The sequence below is a fragment of the Plectrocnemia conspersa genome, unplaced genomic scaffold (genome assembly GCF_051122295.1).
Source record: "Plectrocnemia conspersa isolate PC_06_02 unplaced genomic scaffold, ASM5112229v1 ptg000005l, whole genome shotgun sequence".
NCBI lineage: Eukaryota > Metazoa > Arthropoda > Insecta > Trichoptera > Polycentropodidae > Plectrocnemia > Plectrocnemia conspersa.
Window position 1 is genome coordinate 9,191,973 of NW_028277169.1, and position 18,617 is coordinate 9,210,589.

The 18,617-nt window shown below is 28.1% G+C and overlaps 1 protein-coding gene and 1 long non-coding RNA gene across 3 annotated transcripts in view; one reads left to right on the forward strand and one right to left on the reverse strand.

Moving 5' to 3' along the window:
* LOC148234810 (angiotensin-converting enzyme-like) overlaps positions 1-18,617 on the forward strand; it is a 179,109-nt gene that overhangs the window by 115,551 nt on the left and 44,941 nt on the right. The gene's annotated exons all lie outside the window — the stretch shown is intronic.
* Positions 10,053-11,688, reverse strand: LOC148234811 (uncharacterized). The gene is made up of 2 exons (XR_015809613.1): positions 10,592-11,688; positions 10,053-10,501 (listed from the first exon to the last, which is right to left on the reverse strand). It is a non-coding gene; the product is annotated as an uncharacterized LOC148234811 (long non-coding RNA).

Genomic DNA, 18,617 nt, shown 5'->3' on the forward strand with positions numbered 1-18,617 from the left:
AAGTATCATGTTAGATGTTTATTTAGTAAACTATGTTGTTTTCTTCTTATGGCCTTAGATAAGATCTTTTATTCTTTTGATAATATCATATTTGATTATAAAATAATAGTAGAAGTTGCTCTTGAATGCTGTGAAATTTTAATATTATTGTCAGTTGACTTTTATTATGTATTAGGTTATGTTGTTCATTGATTTTAATATTTAAAACGATTAGTTAATGCGACAATAAAACATATTGAACTATTGATATTTTAATAAAAATAAATAATGTTTCGACGCCGGAACAGTTAATAATGCTTTATTTTTATTAAACATAAATAAAATACCACATATACCGAAACGTAACTGCCGTTAAAAGTCGGTGACTTTTTGCTGGAGTGTCGAATTGAATTATTGCCGACTGTAATCTGTCGTGATGTGGTATTGTCATGATACTGGACTATTCGCTGATGTGTCTCCTTATGGTTAAATCTCTTCTGTGACCAAGTTTCACATATTTTATATGGCGAATCGCAGGTGAGGATGTTGGTAGGCCAATTGCATCGCTTCCTCCCCCCCTCTCTCTCTCTCTCTCTGCCTCTCCGTCTGCCTTTCTGTGACCAAGTTTCGCATATTTTATATGGCGAATCGCAGGTGAAGATATTGGTAGGCTAATTGCATCGCTTCTTAGCCAGACGTACGAAATGTGTTTACGTTTTAACCGCTTCCCGGGCAATTTTTTTCAAATTTTTGTAAAAACATATATTTTTTTCATAATAATTTATAGTACATAATTAAAATATAACGTAAAAAATATTTTTTTATTTTTGTTATATACATATGTATTAACTAATTATTTAATATTTTTATTTAAAAAAATATGTGTATAAAAAATGACCGAAGTCGCTCATAAACTAACATAAACGCATGCTCGGTATCGGATTTCTTCATATAATGATATTATTTTTTCAATACAATTTATCACGCATATGTGCGCTCGCCTAAAATGCTACAATTTTTTGCACTTTGAGAAACAGTTAAAAGTATAACTTCCAGATGGCCATTTTGGAGATCGTTAACAATGGTGTAAAAATAACAATAGTCCTTTTGTGCAGAGTGGAACACATACTTTTCACACAAATAGTATTTTTTCTGTGTTGATAGGCGGTCCGTTAAATATTATTAATTTTTAACGCAATTGTTCTCATATATTGTTAGGTCTTACTTATTTTTTTTTCATTTGTTAGAACTAGTCGTAAGAATGACCTCTAAATTGATTATGCAAGTGGTTGAAACCCCCCCACAAATGTTATTAAATAAAAAGTTATTCTAGCTTCATGCTATCTTTGAAACTGGATCGAAAATCTTCGCCATGAAGATAAGTAAATCAACCACAACCATCTTAAATAATATTTATTTACACACTAAAGATATGATGTTATTTCCAATATTGTCTTTTAATACCTATTTCTATGCTAATATTAAAAAATGTTTTCCGTGTGCGTGTGTCGTATGTTTGATTGTTTTTTGTCATATTTAACTTTTGATCGTATTTGTTTGCAATTTTATATACAAACATCGCACAAGATGGATCCAGAGTTTGCTTCGTAAATATATTTACCGAATCATATAATATTCCGATTCAAGTAACCAAACGCACAGCAACTTTTGAAAGACTCGAAAGTTTTGCTTTCGCATTTTCGCTCAATTGAAATTGAGTCGTAAATAACAGTCACGACGAAAATTGCTCGCTATAATATTATAAATTCTATACATAATATTATAATATATAATAAAATACAACTGGTGCTCGGATTCTTTGTAAAATAATATTATACCTGAAGTACGATAAATTTAAAGGCGATTTATGTTTTTTAAGAACATAAAAGTAATTATATTTTAAGTAATAATATTTGAGTTCAATGATGGCAATGGTTATTTTTATATATCCTTTCAATTTACTATGATTTTTAGGATGTAATCGTAGATTAAATCCATTTAATAACAATGACATTTCGCATTTTAGTCCAATGGTTTATATTACAGCTTATATTTATTATTTTGTTATTTACAAGCTTAAGTTTATATTTAAAACTATAAATCATAAAAAAATGGCATTAAATTCGTGTCATTTGTGTACTCGTTGTTTTAAAATCGACTTGGATAATTATTTGAAGTGACACATATTTTATATTGGTTTTTAATTAGAGCTTATTCATCTTATTACGTGATTCTGTTATTTTTTTATTAATGGAAAGTTAGCTTTATTTAATTATACTCAGCAAGACAATACGCACGATTTGCAGGTGCACGCGTGGATTAAAGGTTAGTTTGTTCTAGCAGTTTATCTTTATCTGCTCATTTTTACTTTATTATCATATGACGCGTTTTGCGAAAATTCCGTTGCACGTTTGTTTTTATAAATATATTTTCGAGAATATTCATTGTACGATTCACCAGCTTCTATTGGTCTAAAAAAGGAACAATTAGAAGGAGCTTTATCTTCTCTCATTGGATGAGATTTTTTTGTATGTAAGCCAATTCTTGATGTTGGCAATCGAGCGGTACTCCGGCTTCATTCTTTGGATTTTGCAAATGCAGTCAACAGAAAGCAGCCGCAATAATCTACGCGGTCCAGGTTTGCTTTATTTAATCCTATAATATTATTGAATATTATAATAGCACACATAATTTTAAAACTATTGCAACAATTAACACAATAATTGTGTAGTATTTTCCTGATTCTTAACCCAATATGTTAATTTTCCTAATTAAATCAAGAGTTTTTCAAAATTTACGATCCGAGTCGAGTCGTTCAAATTTAACTGCGAAATTAGAACTCGGCCAATACGCGCTCATGGGCTGGGACCATAAAATACTTTACTCGTAAAAAAACAACACAAACGTAAAGAACGAAACAGGAAACAAAAAATAACGCAGCAGCAGAGCAACTATGAAATTTTACTATCGCGGAAATCTTTGTTCTCGTAAAAGAACGGCGGAATAGCGCAGAATAGAGAATAAGACATCGGACGGACGGGCGAGAAGCACGAGAAGAATGGAAATTATTTATATCGCACGTGAGACTTTGGAAAATTTTATCACTAGACACAAAAGACTGAAAATATTGCCTGAATGCCTTTCGTTAAGTTGTGAACGAATCGGCGTTTTAGAATTTCAGTAGACGTAATTTACGTCGAAGTTATTGTGTGAACTTTTTGATGTGTAACATTTTTGCACTTTAGACAACAATAAATTGCCGGAAAATTGACGGGTTACTATTGTCACGAAAAAGAGTCACGGTTAATTGTTTAATTTGTTTAAAACTTATATTTTGTGCTTGTATACATTTAAAGTTATAATTAGTATCGTAACTAAAGTTTATATGTATTTATATATCATATGAAATATAATTGGTTCATAGTAAATAATATCATTTAGAAAGTTTTAATTAATATTATTATCAGTATTTCATAATATTGCTGTGTCTTATAAAAATCATATGCATTTTTTCTTTACATGTTATTTTTAATAGTGAAATATCAGATTTTAGCGATGCGATTCGAGCAGCACGTATTGCATCATTCTTTCCACAACTACTGATAGTCTATGATTCTTCTTGTAGTTAAGACACGCCTTTTGAGTTATAATTTGAGAAACAAAAACATCACACAATTGTATTTTCGTGCGACATATATGACTTTCTTCTTGTGGCTCGGCTCTAGCACGCGCGAATGTATGTGTGTAAAAATTGGAAGCCCTGACGTTCACTGTTATAAATATATTTTATATATAATATTTCCACATCGCGACGGTTTGGTTCTTGAACGAAAGTTACCAATTGCCGATGAAATTGTATCCTTGTGGACTGGAAGTGAATGGTGAAAGTGAAATGGTGAAGTGAAAGAAGCTAACCTCCGAAGAACCAATAGGATAAAAAGAGGCTGAGAAACCCTTACATCAATTGAGATTAGGGATATATATAAAATGTGGGAAACAGTGCAAAATTTCGTGGAAAAGCATTAACTGAATAAAGCTGTAGAAGTGCGAGCTCTGAATCTATTCAATTACAATGCAATTTAACATTTTTACTAAATCCTCAAAGAGGGGCAAATGTGTCAGTAGATATATTCTTAATTGAAGTTCCACGAAAAATATTTTATTGAGCTATCAGTGATACACAGCAGTGATTCCAATATATTTAATAAATTCAAATATTTTATAATAAATAAAAATAATAAAATACACTTCTATTTTGTATTAATTAATTTAATATCATTATTTTTGAATTTTAGAAAAATCAGTATAAGTTTTCATTATTTCTTATGAAGAAATTTGCTTTGATATACGAGTGTTTAGAAATACATTTCTATTTATTTATTTATTATTTATTTTATTAATTTATTTAGCTTAATAGCTAATCTTTACATCTAACAAATTTAGTAAACATATATAAAAATATATAAAAAATACATAACAGAAAGAAAAAATAAAAATATACAATAATAAAGTCTTAATATTATAATTTATTTCTATATGTACGAAGGTGTTTTTTTATTCCATTTATGAAACCCGTTATATTTTTGCTGCTTCGGATTTCTCTTGTAAGACTATTATATAAATCAAAACCTCCGTACATAATTCCCCTAGCCGTACTTGTTTTCTTATACTTAATTATCTTTAAATTTTCTTTATTTCTAGTATTATATTTATGTACATCTTTATTTCTTATTAAATACTTATTAAAATATTTTGGTAACATATTATTTTCTAACTTATATATAAATACTAAAACATTCATACTCAATATTTCTTGAACATTCAACCATTCTAATCTATCAATCATACTTTTACAATTAGTTAATCTATTTTTATTTAAGATTACTCTCATTGCCCTATTTTGTAAGTTTTGCAACATTTGTTTATCTAATTTATTTAACATATTTAATAGTGTTGCACAATAATTAAAATGGGGCAATATTATACTATTGTAAATTTTTTTTTTGTATTTATACTTAATATATTTCTTAATCTAGATAATAAACCTATTTTTCTACTAATTTTTTTTAATTTGTAATTACAATGTTCTTTAAAATTTAATTTTGTATCAACAATTACTCCTAAATATTTTATATTATCCACTATTTCTATACTAGAGTTATTTATTACTATTTTGGTACTATTATCTAACACATTTTTATAATTAATAAACATACATTTAGTTTTATTCTCATTTAATTTAAGTACATTATTCTTTAACCATATTTCTAATATACTTAATTCATTATTTAAATTATTTACAATTTCTTTAATGTTATCACCTATGCAATACATTAATGTGTCATCCGCAAATAGATGAATTTTACATTTTTTCACGTTATTAACTATATCATTAATATACAAAACAAATAACAATGGTCCCAATTTAGACCCTTGTGGTACTCCATAAGACACTAATTTCTCTTCAGAATATACATTATTTATTTTAACTTTTTGTTTTCTTTTATATAAGTAATTATTAAACCATCTTAAAACTATATCACTTATACCTATACTCTCCAATTTCTTTAACATTATTTTTCTGTCTATTGTTTCGAAGGCTCTCTTGAAATCCAAGAAAACTGCTCCAATGATTTTGTTTGTATCCTTAGCCAACAGCCAATCATTTATCACTACTTGTAATGCAGTTTCAGTCGAATGCTTTTCTCTGAATCCCGATTGTTGTTCACATATTATGTTTTGAGAAGTAATAAATTCCTTTAATTGTTTGATTACTACTTCTTCTATTATTTTTTCTATACACGGTAGCATGTTGATTGGTCTCATTTCTTCAACTTTTTTACTATTTTTTATTTTAGGTATAGGTACAATAGTAGCAATCTTTAAATTTTCAGGCATTTCTCCTAAGGAGAGTGCTTTATTTATTAAATAATTTAATTTAGTTCCTATTATTTCCCATGTTTCTTTAATTATATTTATATCTAGTTCATCAGTACTAGTTCCTTTTTTAAATTTACATATTATGTTATGAATTTCATCTAATGATACTGATTTAAATTTACTAAATTTTACAATTATTGCTTTATTATTATATTGTACTAAATTACTAATCCTTGGTATTGAATTCACAATTTCTTCTATGCTCTCAATGTAATATGTATTCATTTTTTCTGCTATTATATAAGGATCTTGATATATATTTCCATTAATTTCCATTTTTATTATGTCGTTTTTCTGAGTTGGATTAATTAATTGTTTTATTGATTTCCTCATCTTATTTGGATCATTTTGTATTTCATCTATCAATTTTTCATACCATTTCTTTTTAGCCATTCTTAATACTTTGACTGCCATATTTCTACATTGTGTGTATGTTTTCCATTTTTCATTAAAGACTTTATATTCTATTTGTTCTGTTTTTAATATTTGAAAAATTTTGTATGACTCATCTCTTTTCTTTATAGCATTTTTAACATCATCATTAAACCACGGTTTTGGGTTGTAACGATATTCCTTTTTAAAATTATATTGACTTTTTGTTTTACAATCTACTATATTCTTATAAATTTTGTTCCATATCATGTTAACATCAATATTATCTACATTCCAGTCACATTTTTGTAATTCTAATCTTAATTTATTAAAATTAATTTTTTTAATATCAATTTTATTTGTTTTTTTAACCTTAAGTTCATTATGTTTTTCTATATAAATATATACAATAGAATGGTCAGTTATTTCTGAAACAAATTATGCTCTTAATCGAGGATTCACTGTTTATGTATTATATTTAATCAAAACTGCATAAAACATTTAAAGCTACTTTAATGCCTGCACTACACTCTCTTGAAGTTGTCCGAACCGAAGTTACAACTGAAGTCAGCCGAGACATACTACTTCGCGTATGCGACTACACTGTCACAAATTTCATATGCTGTCCGGACGGCGGATTCTGTCACGTACAGCCAGCATATTTGCGCGCGATTGAAAAATGTGCCAAATAATCGCAATTTTTAAATTGTCATATTATTAAAATTACGCTACTGATAACTATAAAAGTTTATGTGGGCACTCACCAATACAATATCAGTGAAAACTTTTCGGTCGTAAATTTTCAATTACCCAAAATCTTTGTCGGCTTTTGCAAAATGCCATATGGCAAAAAAATGATACTTCAGAATACGAACACCACATCTGTGACTATCCTAGAATTTGTCGCCATCGATTTTAAATAAGAATTCGTTCTGGTGTGACATTTATATAAACCGATCTCGGAAAATACATACGGATATTCGAAACGATTTTTTTAACAAAATCAAGTACCACTAAATATTTTTTAATTATTTAATTTTATATGAAAAAAAATACAATAACGATATCTGTTAGAAGAATATACTATCAAAAATATAATTAATCCCTTTTGGTGCCCTAAAATATTCAAAGTTGTTGAAGTCCCCGATAAGCATGTGGTATTATAAATTGACCACGTGACCACGATGCAGCGCTTGACATGCGTGTTAATAGGACGCATACGCGCATACTGAAATTGAACCGAGTTACTCGTTCTATCTCAGTTTGCGAAACACCATATCATTATCTCTCTCACTCTCGTCACTGTCTCTCTCACTCAACACGCAGTATCTCACGGCTCGCGCTCGAAAGAGCAGCTCCAACTTCGGTCTCTTTGACTCGGAAATATGCCGACAATGTTCGGAAGCGCTCGAAGCGTGCCAAGTCGACTGAATTACCCCCACTTTACCTCCTGTTCTCGGTAACCTCGGACAACTTCCGAGAGATTTTAGAGCGGGCAGAACCGAACTCGACCGAAGTAACCCACTATATTCTCCGTCCTTTGCCAAAACCTTGGCCAAATTCCAGAGAGTGTAATTCAGGCATAACGTTTGACCTTAAACTATAATATATAATTAAATTTCTACTGACTATTGTGTTACTATAATATATTCACTGAATAATTTTTTTTTATTGATATTGAATCAAATTTAAATTACCTGTAAAACAATAATTGATATTATAATTAAACTATATTGCTACAAATTAAGATTTAAATAGCTTTTAACCGTCGTATCTAAAGAGCCAATTTCACGGTTAAAACTATGTGTTTTTACGCCCACATCATCACGTCTGGGCCGTTGAACTGAATATATTGTTCTAATATACATATTAACAAGATGATGCTTCTTCCCTGAAGAAAAAATTCAATTAGAGTATTTAAATCTAGCTTCAATTATTATAACTGTTATATAATACACACATTGAATGACCTGCGTGTTTCTATTACGAAATATAGATATTGAAAGTATGTTATAAAACATTAAGTATAGATCAAGTATTCGTGTCACGTTAATATTAAAAATCAAACAGGTGTGTAAATCATAGTATGCCTACCGCAAATATTTGCAATAATTTCAATAGGCCTATCGATTATGTATTCAACGTTGGCGTGCCTTTTTAACGACACCGTTGATTGATAGTAAATTAGTGTTTTCAGGTCAGTTTTTTCACACACTTGCCAATAGCCGGTTAACAGTTTTACTATGATCAATTGATAACTCGATTTAACTGCGAATGTAATTTGTATCTGCATAGTCGCAATTTTTTTTTTATTGAATATTTATAGTCAGTAGGTCAGGGTTTTTTATTGAATTCTATGGGCATTGAAAAGGCATTTCATATGGTGCATCATCTTAATAGTACTTTCACTGTTCCACGATGACTATCATCTCGTAACGGTTTTATCTTATCTATTATTAATGTGATCACATAATTTAGTGTGTATCTTTTTTATAAATAAACACTGCACTCTTAAGCATTCTTGATAGTGCGTTTATGTAAATATTCATGTAAACATTATCTGTATAGCACGCACTTTTATTATCAAGGTGGTTCTAATCGCTTTTTAACTTATACAATTTTATAAATTAATGTTTAGCCTTCTTTCTATTATTATTGTATAGATCATTTTTCCAACATAAATATGAAAATTGAGTCACGTTATTAATTGATTTCAAAGGTTTTTATTTAAGTCAATTTTCAATAAGATATGGTTAGTTTTAAATGATGACTTAAGAAATTGTTTATTAAAATATGTAAATATTATATTAAATAAACACTAGTAATAACTACTTATTGAATTTTGTAGTTTGTACTTAAATCTATGTAGTGTTTGCTTTGTAGCCATTGTCATAAATTAATGTATAGCATGAAAGAGTTTTTGACACTTTCGCTTTTTCGCAAACAATTTTTTGCTCGGCTCCGTTTGTGTTTAAATTTGTTTGCAAATTATTGTATTGTATTGTACTTTATTGCATTTTTAATTTTTTTTCTTAAGTTCTTTCAGCCCTTTTTATACATATAATACAATAAATAAAAGGAGCGGAACATTGCCTTCAAAAGCGCCTACTTTCTAGGTAGTATCCAAAAGGACAGATTGTAGTTTTTTGACGCGGCTCTATTTTTTGCAAATTATTGTTGACTTTATTGCTTTTTGAACGTTTAAAAAATATGTGACACGAGTGGAAATATTCAAAGACTATAAATTTAGGTATTGGATCTAAAGATTCAGATGAAAAACCTAAGAGAGAAGCAATGAAATAACGAAAAATTAAGCTGAATCATATAAATTTAATTTTTTTGTAGATTGTATTATCAGTAATTTGACAACTAGATTTAATGCAGCAAAATAAATAAATAATAAATTCAGTTTCATGTGGTTATTCCTAAAAAAATTCTAGAAAAACAGTATCGAATCTATCCCGAAACTATTTTTTAAAATATGTCATTTCAGTAAAATCATATTGGAATACATTTTCACTAGTAGATATATATTTTTACCAGTGAAATTATATGATTTGAACTTTTCTATATATATTTAAATGCTTATTATTATTTATTTACATCTGATGTATAAATGAGTATTTTTTGGTAAAGTTATATTTTCACTAGTAAAGATAAAAAAGAGGCACCTTTGAAAGCGATACCATAACACGTATCAATTTTATTGTTAACGTAATGTATCATTATTATGATAAATAAAAATAAACCGCGATGGTATTGTATATAATTGTTAGTGAATGTGTATTTTTTGGTAAAGTTATATTTTCACTAGTAAAGTACAAATACATTCTCACCAATAGATAGGAAAAAAATTATTTAACTGATAAGCGCTAATTTACTACTCTAAAATGTCTATGAAACTCAATTTGAGAGTTGCGAATCGTCCATTTGCTGTACAAACCCAAACCTAACCTAATGAAAGTTTTAAAACTAACTATAGTTTTAGAACTTTTATTAGGTCAAGTGCAAAATACAAACTAAGCCAATTCATCTCTCAATAATTACATACAGACATTGCATCTCCATAGCTTGTCTGCATTTCGATATTACCCTATGTTTTAAAAAATGATAGATAACCTTACAGATATTGCCATGGATAATATAAGAGGGCTGATTAAAGTATATTCAAACCGAATTTTGGTCAATAGGAGAGCGCTAAAATAATTATCTCTTCTCAGGATGAAAAAATTCACGTCAAAAGCAATAAAATCGTGTCGTCGCCGTCGTAGTGGGAACGCTCGGTAACGAGCGTTCCCACTGCGACGGCGCCGACACGATTTTATTGCTTTTGACGTGAATTTTTGCATCCTGAGAAGAGATAATTGTTTTTTGCGCTCTCTTATTGGGCAAAATTTGGTTTAAATGTGCTTTATTCGATTCTCACTCGTAATATTGTCATAAAAAGTTTTTAGCGTTTTAATCGCGATGACACGATTTTATTGATTTTCACTATTCACTATATGGCAACACATTACTTATTTTAATAGTACATTCTAGTACAATTTAGTTGCTAACTGAAAAAATTACATTGCATTATTTTACAATTTAAATTATTTTTTTAAAAAAATACATTTGACGCAAATTTTTCAAATACATTTTTTATTAAATATACTTATTGCTAGCTTATTGCTAATATTTAAAACATATGTTTAGTGAAGCACATTTGTGGACTATTTTTAAATCTATTAAAATATATCTGAATGGAGATAAAAATGTACAAATAGTAGAAAGAATTTCGTGTATGTAATACACACTTTTATTTTCACTTCGCCAGCCATCCCTATCATAAAAAGTGACCGGCGGTAAGCCGCGGTAGCGTGGTCATTTCTCTGTACATAATTACTGGGTACTAAGTACCGTTAGACTTGCCTAAGATAAATCAAATTTATTCCTTTTATTAACATTTAAGTCAGTTGTTTAACGCAGTAGTTATAGTTAATAGTATTTAAATTTAAACTAAATGTTTTTATTTTAATGTAGCTAATAATCGAAAATATTCAAAACAAAAACAGTTTTTTCACATACTGGATAGTACATATATGTAAAATTCGTTTATATAACGAATGGCTCAAAGTTCATTATTAAATAAATATTTGGAAAGTGACTTCTTAGGCTGGCTTTGGAAGCAACAAATTTAGGAATGAATCTTATAATAAAAATGTGACATATTATCCCTAAATATACGGTTAAGTAGATGCTTGATCTAAATAGTACATATATATTATTAGATCCCAACAACGCAGTACAAAAAAAGTTTCGTCTTCGTCTCCCGATTTTTTCTCTAGCTAAATGGTGAATCATAATAAATTTAGTTCAATTTTTTTCTAGAAGAAAATCGACGATATTAAAAAAAAATTAATTTCACATTGTAATATGCTTTAAAAATAAAACGATTCAATATTTATTTATAAATTAAATCCACTCTTATTAAGCTAAGCAGAAAATATGACATCATACCACTAAAATAAATTAAACGTGGCAACACAGTATAAATATAATAATATTTAGAATTTTAATAATAATATATTCCAGACATCTGTCCTTTGCCAGTTGTTTCGAATATTTTAAATTCTTAAGTTAGAGACCGGTATTTATCATTGTTATCGCAGGTATCTCCATGCTTAAATTATTTTAAGCTGTTATTGATACATTTAATTGCTCTTCAAGAAACATTTCAGCATGGGATATATTTAGTTCCATACAATCCTCAATTGATTTAAAATTATTTTCGCAGCTTCCGAAGAGTCTGTTTAATATTTCTCAGATACAAGATTAAAAAATGTATCCTCTTGTTGATTGAATACACTAGGGTTTTGAAGAAACTTATTTAATGGCACAATTTTATTTTTTATTCTTTGGTTTAATTAATTTAAAATTTCATAAAGAAGCTACATATTTATTTAATTGTTCTCTGCAGATAGCAATGTTAAATCTTTTGTGTTCAAAAATTTGATAGTTATTTGAATGGGTTTCAATGCTATCATGAACATTTCAACAGTTTCAACAAATTCTACATAATACATATCATCGATATTCAGATCAAGTACCACTCTTAAAACTGAAGTTTATGTTTTAAAAAATCGCTCAATCATTATATCCTTTGCATTCCACCAAAATTAGTGTAAGCTTTGCAAAAAATTTCACTAGGATATTTCGGTGAAAATTAAAATTGAATTTACCATGTTCGAAATTTTTGTATGATATGCTTATTATAGTTTTTCTAAATATCATCGATTTTCTTCTCGATAAAAATGAGCTAAATTAATACTTTTATTATATAGACGCCCATTTATTAATATGTACTATTTAGCTCAGGCATCTACTTAACCATATATTTAGGGATAATATGTCACATTTTTATTATAAGATTCATCTTTAAACTGGTTGCTTTCAAAGTCAGCCTAAGTAGTCACTTTCCAAATAATTTTATTGCAGTTACAATAGTTTTTTTTTTAATGTAATTAATATTTATTATAATTACTGCGTTTAACAAAGAAAACAATTGACCGTCTGATTAAATTACTGAACATAACCGAACAAAATTACTAACTCAATAAATACAGGTCTTTAATATTAACTGTAATTTTTAACTCGAATAATATTATTCATGATGTATACAGCTAGTTTAAATTTGCCACATACATTTTTTATAGCATACATTATCAATCATTGAGTTCAATAATTGAGTGTCTAGAACACGCAAAACCTAATATTGAATTGCATTTTACATTGATGTATTCGTTCAAGTGCAAATTTACGGTAATATTATATGATTACTATTATGGATCACGACTAGAATATTATATATGCATACGTACTATAATATAAATTTACATTTATTGCTTTTTAATTCAATTTTTTTATTGAATATTTTGTGGAGTAACGTATGTATTTTTGTACGTTCGAGTCACGTTCCAGAGAAATTGTCCGTCTAGCAATTTATTTTCGTGAACGCTTAACTTACAAGGGTTAAATGAAAAAGCGTTGAGTTGAACAAAGTTAGATAAAATATTACGTTACACAAGATTTTAATTTAATACGCAGCAACTGATTTCCGCGAAGTGGTCTGAAAAATATGAATACTCTTCCGTGCATAAAACATATCGTATTTTTCAGAGAGAATATTTTTTTATAATATATATATGATCAAAATAAGTCCCAATGGATTTCAGGCGTGTGTTCTATATTTATTTATAGTAGGAATGTTGCTATTTGTATTATAAATATACTGTTTTTATTTGCATCAATGTTTTTATATTAATCATAATTATTTAATAAATAAATTATATTTGCAATATACATATGTAAGAGTCGCATATAAAGAAAAATTCAGTTCAGTTAACTCGCAAGGTAAACATACGTTCTTTTCTCAAGTGACCTGACATAAAAATCTTCGGAAAACCACATAGTAGATACTAAAACATAAATACAGTAATACATTTATCAAATACGAAATCAATCATTTATTTATTATACATAAAAAATGGATCTAGTCTGAAAATGATAGTTATGTTTCAAAATTAATTTATTTTAATGAAAATATAATAAATTATATTCTATTTCTTAAACATCATATAAAACATGAATCATAGATTATTTAAAATAATTATTATTATTTTAGCAAGTTTTAATGGACCAACAATATGGTTTTCGTCTCGCCCGTTCCACTACCACTAATCTTCTGTCTTTCATCAAAACAGTGACAAAATCTCTTGAAATATAAATACAAATATAAGTCGTATATATTGATTTTTAAAAAGCCTAGGAGTATATTTGTCATTAATTATTATTAAAAAAAATCTGACCTTGACTGGTCAGATTTTTTCGATTATTTCAGATTTAATAACTAACTCAATTATTTCATATTTTTTCCTGTTATTTACAACTGAAACTATATTATTTTAACAAAGTTATTTGTAGATATTGCTAATAGCACCTTGAGCGGTATCGCCGTACATGTACGGCGGTCGATCTTTTACTGTTTTATAGTACCTCATATAGCTATATATATATTTACATATATAACTGAATAAACATAAAATAAAAAACATTATATTTTTATAATATTATTTTAACTTTAATTTGATGTAAATGGTTTTTATGAAAAATAAAATTAATAATTTAAAGAGTATGTAAATGAACATAACAAAAAATATGGTATATTAATTTTATAAAATAAATATTAATAGCTTCTAAATTAATAAAAAAAATTTCACAAAAAATATATTATATATATATATGTAAAATAAATTAACAAAATTTAATATTAGAAAAGTGTTAACACACTAATAGAAAAAATAGTTAAATATATCAAATCAATTGAGGTTGAGAAAAAGTGTTTTTTTTTCTATAATTGACTATAAATGCAATATAAATAAATAACAATATTGAAAAATACGTAAAATTAACTCACTTCCAGATGCTTACTAACAAATTAAGTTTATTTAAATAAGCTCACTACTCAAAGGATTAAATATAGCAACGATTTAAATATGCACGAACTCAAATGTAAAATTCATAGCTTTATGTTTGTAGTCTTGCCACTTCCACAAAGCATTAAAACTGCAACTCTACTTAATATTCTATAGACTTTCCATGACTTTTGATTAAGTGAGTCATATCCGTATTTCTTTGCATATTCCATACTTTTCACGTTTCTGCTGATTCAAAATATTCCATACTATTCACGTTTCTGCTGATATATTATTATTTTTATTAAAAAAATACAGGTGATTGTTTCAGAAGGTAGACCGAATTGATTATTTTTTAGACCGTCGCGGGTCTGAAATTAATCGGGGGGTGGTTGGCGTAATCAGCAACACATTATTATTTTTCTTAAAATTCAATATAGTTCAGAAGTAAAAGTAATTAAAAAGGAAGGAATTGAATCGAGCATTCCCACTTTATAATGAGCACCGCAGGCATTTTTTTTTAATAAATATTTTTAAAATTACTTTAATGTCATCATAAAAAAATTTTTATGTTGTAAGCAGGTTCTAAATTTAGAAGATTTTTTTGTGATATACTCTTATGTAATCATGATAATCACATCATAATTAGCGCTACATGATTTTTTTTTAACATACTTATAATATCAGAAAATGCATTTATAATAAATAAAAAAAACCCAACTCTCTGGTATTTTTTTTATATTAATAAAAAAGCAGTTAATAAATTTTTCTTTAACATTCATTAATAAAACAATACATATTTGGTCACTATGATATAACAGGTTTCCTTAATTCGTCATAGTGGGTTAATAACACAATAAAAGATAAAAAATAAAAAATAGTAAAATAGCAAAAACAACATTGCAAAAACGCAATAAAAACATAGGGCACGTGCTCTTGTTTATAAACTAAATACAAGGTCATTTAAAACATAAAAATAGGGAAAAAGTTAGATTTGTTGATTTAGTTAAATTCGCAAAATACAGTTGAAAGAACCTAACCTCAAATTTTGTATGGGTGACTAGTGTTCCTATAACGGAGTCCCAATCTCTACACTATAGGAAGGTCGACTGTATTTTTTTTGTTGCTTGATTTTTGTATTTTTCAAATCATTTTAAGCAGCATAGAAATCTAAAATTGACATATTTAAAAAAAAAATTGTCACTTTGTAATACTAATAATTTTAAATGAATTTTTAGTACAGTTTTTCCACTTCGAATGAAAATAGTGAACCATGCAATAATAAATAATTCTTAATGTCTTCAAAATTTTGCAATTAGCGGTCAAATTCCCCATGGTCTGAAATAATTAAACCATAATTTTCCAAATCTGATACAGAAATTTCAGTCACAATTTTCTTTATTAAGAAAGTGATTTTTCGTTTTCAAATATTTTTAGAGAAGAGAAACAATTGAATACTATATAGTATATATTTTCCTTGTAATTTAATATTTAATTTATTTAAACTATTTAGAATATTCACTAAAAAATTAAAACTTCAGCCGAGGAGTCTGTTTCAGTTCAGGAAAATTATTAATTTTCTCTTTCACGTCTCAGACTCAACCACATGTGAGTAATATGAAATCTGTATATATTCAGATTCAGAAATCATCTAAAATTTATACAAATCAGTCTTAATTTCCACTACATAAAAAAATATTTTCGGGATAGATTCGAGGCTTTTTTCTAAATTTTTTTTAGGAATAATCACATGAAACTGAATTTATTATTTATTTATTTTGCTACATTAAATCTAGTTGTCAAATTATCGATAATACGATCTACAAAAACATTAAATTTATATATTTTCTTTGCTTCTTCCTTAGGTACTCGATCTGTATTTTTAGATTCAATACCTAAATTAACTGCTACCGATTTACGTTCATTGAATATTTCCTATTATGTCTAATTTTTTTTAAACATTTAAAACGCAGCAAAATCAAAAATAATTTGAGAACAAATTTTAACACAAATGCAGCCGCGTCATAAAACTACAATCTGTCTCTTTGAATCATAGTGTTTATAGTGAAAGTACTCCCTAGAAAGTGGGTGCTTTTGAAGGCAATGCTCCTTTTATTTATTGTATGTAGGGATTCCAATTATTGACAACATCGTTATATTTCGTGTACAAACTTGCGCGAGTTGCACGTGTCATCTGTGAATCTTTGAGGCTGTGAGTCTAAACGTGCTTTTTCAGCAGCAGGCTGCTTAGGAACCAAAATCAGATTAAGGCTAAATGATAAAACACTTGATGCTTTGATGTTACTTCGTGAGTTTTATTCAAAATAATGTTTTCAATTAATTGTGTCTATGAATGTACATAGAATGTACATACATAGTCAAAAGTTCATTTTTTTCTTCTCAAATAAATATATAAGACCTTCCCTTTTTTATTTTTATTATATTATTTTCTATTTTAAGTCCAAGACTAAAATTATACGTACTTTATACATTGTACGTTATAAAAAACAGATGTAAAAATATATTGTATTATTCATTTTAAATTATTTTTATCGATAAAATAACATGAAAATTATCCCGGGACTGGTCCCGGGATCCCGGGATCGACTAATTGCAATACCGAAATCCCGGGATCAAAATTTTGGCCCGGGATTGGAATCCCTAATTGTATGTATAGCTGAAGGAACTTATACCTGAAGTACGTCAGTACATACATCTCAAACAACACTAGTTTTGTTCATATTTATTATTTGAGGTCGGTTTTTACGTTTTTTATATATGATTTTTTCCAGAGTCGGGTTTCTCAAGGAGAACAAGCCCCGGGAATTCATCCTGACCTGATTACAACATACCTTAAGTTATATTATTAAATGCAAAAATAGATTCAAATGGAACTTTTTTTCGATGAATCAATGAGCTGTAAAAACTCGACCATGTCAGGCCATTAGCGTCATAGATTTATGTTGTTTTTTTTGTCTACATAATAAAGTTCAATTAAATATGAATGGCGTGTCTTTAAGATCAACATCTTGGAACGCACTATAAATACAACGTTTCGGATATAAATAACGCAGCGCTTTCTAAATACAAAATTAGCGCTCGGCAATTCTGTATTAAATCATCCTTTTGATATTCTCTTAGTCACGTAATGTGTACCTTTGTGTCGTTGTCTATTGTTTTTACCAACACAATTTGTATTCCTCTATTGTGAGCGGGCGGTGTGTGTTATTATATTTTTAACCCATTCACGGCCATTGTGACGGCGCTTCAACACTTTCGCGTTTGTTTGCTTTTCATGCAGATTCGCACATACACATAAGAGGAGCCTTATCTGGACAAAGGAAAATAAGGGTGCGATGATAATGGATGTACGCTGGGGTAGCTCTTGACCAGCAACAGTTGGCGAGGGAAAGAATGCGCAAATGATGGAATAATTCTTTCATTAAACAACCAGGGATAGCACGAACAATAACAGCATGCACATTGTACGTTTAACAAAAACGTCATTGAAATAGCTATTACTCATTTATATGTACTCACAACTGTAGTTATCGCCAAGTTCGTTATTTATATTAAATAAAATTGTACAAAAACAGATTTTTGAAGAATGAACTTAATATAAGTAATGATACATAAATTTATATGTTAAGTAGGTTCTGATTAATTGTTTGTATAATAAGATTGTATTTTTGGTGATAAGCGCGCTTTTTTAATAAATATCGGTCTGAGGGTCGCAATGGCAGCAAACTCTTTAGAGCGAAGTCGAAATAGTGTGGAGTTTTAAATATTTTGTAGACTACTGAAATCTTCTGGATGATCCGCTGAGGTCTCTCTTATGTTTATTGTTGTTGTTTGTTCTCGGTCTCGGTCTGG